This window comes from Oncorhynchus nerka, linkage group LG24 (assembly GCF_034236695.1).
Source record: "Oncorhynchus nerka isolate Pitt River linkage group LG24, Oner_Uvic_2.0, whole genome shotgun sequence".
NCBI lineage: Eukaryota > Metazoa > Chordata > Actinopteri > Salmoniformes > Salmonidae > Oncorhynchus > Oncorhynchus nerka.
In genome coordinates this window covers 75989737-75995905 of record NC_088419.1, presented here as the reverse complement: position 1 = coordinate 75995905, position 6169 = coordinate 75989737, and positions in this window count along the sequence as shown.

Sequence of the window (6169 nt, the reverse complement as noted above, 5' to 3'; positions counted from 1 at the left end):
CCGGAAGGGGTGCAAAACCAGACAGAAAGATCACGTCAGTGACTCAACCCACTCAAGTCAAGTCTAGTGGAAAAAAGCCTGGCATGACGTGATGCACCCTTCTTAAGGATGGCATGGGGGAGCGCGAGTAAGCCGGTGACTCAGCCCCCATAACAGGGTCAGAGGCAGAGAATCACAGTGGAGAGAGGGGAGCCGGCCAGGCAGAGACAGCAACGGGGGTTCGTCACTCCAGTGCCTTGACATTCACCTTCGCACCCCTGGGCCAGACTACACTCAATCATAGGACCAACTGAAGAGATGAGTCATTCGGAAACATTGTGTTTCCGAATGACATCACCAAGAGGTAGCATATAGGGTGAGAACAATAGTGGTCCCAGAACAGAACCTTGAGGACCAGTGAAACTTACCGTCGATTTGTCAGAGGACAAACCATCCACAGAGACAAACAGATATCTTTTCAACAGATGAGATCTAAACCAGGCAAGAACTTGTCTGCGTAGACCTGTTAGCACAGAATTGTCTAGAATGCCATTGTATACTGTAGCGTTAAGATTTCCCTTCACTGGAAATAAGAGGCCTAGTCTAAACCATGAAAAACAGCCCCAGACCATTATTCCTCCTCCACCAAACTTTACAGTTGGCGCTATGCATTGGGGCAGGTAGCATTCGCCTGGCATCCGCAAAACCCAGATTCGTTCATCGGACTGCCATGTGGTGATGCATGATTCATCATTCCAGAGAATGCATTTCCACTTCTCCAGTGTCCAATGGTGGCAAGCTTTACACCACTCCAGCAGACGCTTGGCATTGCTCATGCAGATCTTAGGCTTGTGTGCAGCTTCTCGACTATGAAAACCCATTTCATGATACTCCCAACAAACAGTTATTGTGCTGACGTTGCTTCCAGAGGCAGTTTGGAACTCGGTAGTGAGTGCTGCAACAGAGGGCAGATGATTTTTACACACTACACGTTTCAGCGGTCCCGTTCTGTGAGCTTATGTGGCCTACCACTTTGCGGCTGAGCAGATGTTGGTCCTAGATGTTTTCACTCCACAATAACAGCACTTACAGTTGACCAGGGCAGCTCTACCAGGGCAGAAATTTTACAAACTGACTTGTTGGAAAGGTGGCATTCTATGACAGTGCCACATTGAAAGTCACTGAGCTCATCAGTAAGGCCCTTCTACTGCCAATGTTTGTCTATGGAGATTGCATGGCTGTGTGCTCAATTTTATACACCTGTCAGCAACAGGTGTGGCTGAATTAGCCAAATTCACTCATTACATACTTTTGTATATACAGTGGGGCAAAAAAGTATTTAGTCAGCCACCAATTGTGCATGTTCTCTCACTTAAAAAGATGAGAGGCCTGTCATTTTCATCATAGGTACACATCAACTATGACAGACAAAATTAGAAAGAAAAAAAACAGAAAATCACATTGTAGGATTTTTAATGAATTTATTTGCAAATTATGGTGGAAAATAAGTATTTGGTCAATAACAAAAGTTTGTCTCAATACTTTGTTATATACCCTTTGTTGGCAATGACAGAGGTCAAACGTTTTCTGTAAGTCTTCACAAGGTTTTCACACACTGTTGCTGGTATTTTGGCCCATTCCTCCATGAAGATCTCCTCTAGAGCAGTGATGTTTTCCGTCTGGATTACTGCAACTCGCTGTTGGCTGGGCTCCCTGCCTGTGCCATTAAACCCCTACAACTCATCCAGAACGCCGCAGCCCGTCTGGTGTTCAACCTTCCCAAGTTCTCTCACGTCACCCCGCTCCTCCGCTCTCTCCACTGGCTTCCAGTTGAAGCTCGCATCCGCTACAAGACCATGGTGCTTGCCTACGGAGCTGTGAGGGGAACGGCACCTCAGTACCTCCAGGCTCTGATCAGGCCCTACACCCAAACAATGGCACTGCGTTCATCCACCTCTGGCCTGCTCGCCTCCCTACCACTGAGGAAGTACAGTTCCCGCTCAGCCCAGTCAAAACTGTTCGCTGCTCTGGCCCCCCAATGGTGGAACAAACTCCCTCACGACGCCAGGACAGCGGAGTCAATCACCACCTTCCAGGAGACACCTGAAACCCCACCTCTTTAAGGAATACCTAGGATAGGATAAAGTAATCCTTCTTCCCCCCTCCCCCTTAAAAGACCTAGATGCACTATTGTAAAGTGGCTGTTCCACTGGATGTCATAAGGTGAAAGCACCAATTTGTAAGTCGCTCTGGATAAGAGCGTCTGCTAAATGACTTAAATGTAAATGTAAATGTAAATGTTTTGGGGCTGTTGCTGGGCAACACGGACTTTCAACTCCCTCCAAAGATTTTCTATGGGGTTGAGATCTGGGGACTGGCTAGGCCACTCCAGGACCTTGAAATGCTTCTTACGAAGCCACTCCTTCATTGCCCGGGCGGTGTGTTTGGGATCATTGTCATGCTGAAAGACCCAGCCACGTTTCATCTTCAATGCCCTTGCTGATGGAAGGAGGTTTTCACTCAAAATCTCACGATACATGGCCCCATTCATTCTTTCCTTTACACGGATCAGTCGTCCTGGTCCCTTTGCAGAAAAACCGCCCCAAAGCATGATGTTTCCACCCCCATGCTTCACAGTAGGTATGGTGTTCTTTGGATGCAACTCAGCATTCTTTGTCCTCCAAACACGACGAGTTGAGTTTTTACCAAAAAGTTATATTTTGGTTTCATCTGACCATATGACATTCTCCCAATCTTCTTCTGAGTCATCCAAATGCTCTCCAGCAAACTTCAGACGGGCCTGGACATGTACTGGCTTAAGCAGGGGGACACGTCTGGCACTGCAGTATTTGAGTCCCTGGCGGCGTAGTGTGTTACTGATGGTAGGCTTTGTTACTTTGGTCCCAGCTCTCTGCAGGTCATTCACTAGGTCCCCCCGTGTGGTTCTGGGATTTTTGCTCACCGTTCTTGTGATCATTTTGACCCCACGGGGTGAGATCTTGCGTGGAGCCCCAGATCGAGGGAGATTATCAGTGGTCTTGTATGTCTTCCATTTTCTAATAATTGCTCCCACAGTTGATTTCTTTAAACCAAGCTGCTTACCTATTGCAGATTCAGTCTTCCCAGCCTGGTGCAGGTCTACAATTTTGTTTCTGGTGTCCTTTGACAGCTTTGGTCTTGGCCATAGTGGAGTTTGGAGTGTGACTGTTTGAGGTTGTGGACAGGTGTCTTTTATACTGATAAGTTCAAACAGGTGCCATTAATACAGGTAATGAGTGGAGGACAGATGAGCCTCTTAAGCCTCTTAAATAAGAAGTTACAGGTCTGTGAGAGCCAGAAATCTTGCTTGTTTATAGGTGACCAAATACTTACTTTCCACCATAATTTGCAAATAAATTCATTAAAAATCCTACAATGTGATTTTCTGGATTTTTTTTCTTCTAATTTTGTCTGTCATAGTTGAAGTGTACCTATGATGAAAATTACAGGCCTCTCTCATCTTTTTAAGTGGGAGAACTTGCACAATTGGTGGCTGACTAAATACTTTTTTGCCCCAATGTATAGTGTAGCTCTTTCAGTAGTTTAGTTGGAATAGGGTCCAGTAGACAGCTGAAAAGTTTAGATGCCATAACTATTTTAGTGAATGTGTTGAGCGATACAAGTCAAATAAAAACGTGAATGTCTACGTTGAGCCAAGGTCCTCGCAGTTCTGTGCAGAATCAGGCAACTGATTTTTGGAGAAATATGCATGTTCAAAGAGGTGTCCGTAATTTTTTTCTAATGATCATGATCTTTTCATCGAAGAAGTTCATGAATTCACCACTGCTGAAGTGAAGGCCATCTTTACTTGGGGAATACTGATTTTTAGTTAGCTTTGCTACAGGATCAAAACATTTATTTGTGATTGTTTTTATTATCCTCAAAAAGGTTGGAAAAGTATCCTGATATTTGGCACAATATAGAACCACTTGTTTTTATTTTGTAGAGTCCTTAGAAGCTGTAATTGTAGAATAGTATGGAGGACATAATTAACCTAAGCTAAGGTGGCAGCATAACTATGAACCTACACAAGAGCAGCATAAGAAGTATATGAACCCTCACAAGGGAAACATAGCTAACCTATGAGCCTTTATAAGAGCTCATACAGTCCCTATAAGCTGTAATGGGAGCAGTGCATCGTATGGAGGACACCCTGTAGCCTATCAGGCTGTATAAGGCTGCATCAAGGTCACGGATGCCCAGGGGAGGAGCAGTACTCTTAGCCTGGAGGTACAGCAGGGTGATGAGGTTCTATATTAAGAGGAATATAATATCATTGCTTTGTACTTCTGAGGCATTGGCATGTATGCTCAAATCAATGCACAAGTCTAACAACAGACTTCACACACAGTGGCTTGCGAAAGTATTCACCCCCTTGGCATTTTTCCTATTTTGTTGCCTTACCACCTGGAATTAAATTAAATTTGGGGGAGTTTGTATCATTTGATATACACAACATGCCTACTATTTTGAAGATGCAAAATAGTTTTATTGCGAAACAAACAAGAAATAACACACACACAAAACACTTGAGCGTGCATAACTATTCACCCCCCACAAAGTCAATACATTGTAGAGCCACCTTTTGCAGCAATTACAGCTGCAAGTATCTTGGGGTATGTCTCTATAAGCTTGGCACAACTAGCCACTGCGATTTTTGCCCATTCTTCAAGGAAAAACTGCTCCAGCTCCTTCAAGTTGGATGGGTTCTGCTGGTGTACAGCAATCTTTAAGTCATACCATAGATTCTCCATTGGATTGAGGTCTGCGCTTTTACTAGGCCATTCCAAGACATTTAAATGATTCCCTTAAACCACTCGAGTGTTGCTTTAGCAGACTGCTTAGGGTCATTGTCCTGCTGGAAGATGTCCCAGTCTCAAATCTGTGGAAGACTGAAACAGGTTTCCCTCAAGAATTTCCCTGTATTTGGCACCATCCACCATTCCTTCAAATCTGACCAGTTACCCAGTCCCTGCCAATGAAAACAATCCCCACAGCATGATGCTGCCACCACCATGCCTCACTGTGGGGATGAGATTCTCGGGGTGATGAGAGCTGTTGGGTTTGTGACAGACATAGCATTTTCCTTGATGGCCAAAAAGCTCAATGTTAGTCTCATCTGACCAGAGTACCTTCTTACATATGTTTGGGGAGTCTCCCACATGCCTTTTGGCAAACACCAAACATGTTTACTTATTTTTTTTCTTTAAGCAATGGCTTTTTTTCGGGCCACTCTTCCGTAAAGCCCAGCTCTGTGGAATGTACGGCTTAAAGTGGTCCAATGGACAGATACTCCAATCTCTGCTGTGGAGCTTTGCAGCTCTTTCAGGGTTATCTTTGGTCTCTTTGTTGCCTCTCTGATTAATGCCCTCCTTGCCTGGTCCGTGAGTTTTGGTGAGCGGCCCTCTCTTGGCAGATTTGTTGTGGTGCCATATTCTTTCCATTTTTTACAATGGATTTAATGGTGCTCAGTGGGATGTTCAAAGTTTCAGATATTTTTTTTTTAACCCAACCCTGGGATCTGTACTTCTCCACAACTTTGTCCGTGACCTGTTTGGAGAGATCCTTGGCCTTCATGGTGCCACTTGCTTGGTGGTGCCACTTGCTTAGTGGTGTTGCAGACTCTGGGGCCTTTCGGAACAGGTGTATATGTACTGAGATTGTGTGACACTTAGATTGCACACAGGTGGACTTTATTTAACTAATTACGTGACTTCTGAAGGTAATTGGTTGCACCAGATCTTATTTAGGGGCTTCATAGCAAAGGGGTGAATACATTTACACACACCACTTTTCCTTTTGAAATATTATGGATGTTTTTTTTTAAACAAGTTGTTTTTTCATTTCAATTCACCAATTTAGACTATTTTGTGTATGTCCATCACATGAAATCCAAATAAAAATCTAATTACAAGTTGTAATGCAATAAAATAGGAAAAATGCCAAGGGGGATGAATAGTTTTGCAAGGCAATGTAGCACTCAGATAGAGTACAGTGTATGACAACCAGGAAAGTACTGAATGTTCACTAAAGAGTTTATATTAGGACTGTCAAACAATGAAAAAATGTCAGAGTAAATCGCCTTATTTGCTCAAATTGAGCTGTAATTTAACATTTTTTATTCAAAAAGCATTACAAGAATATTGATTTT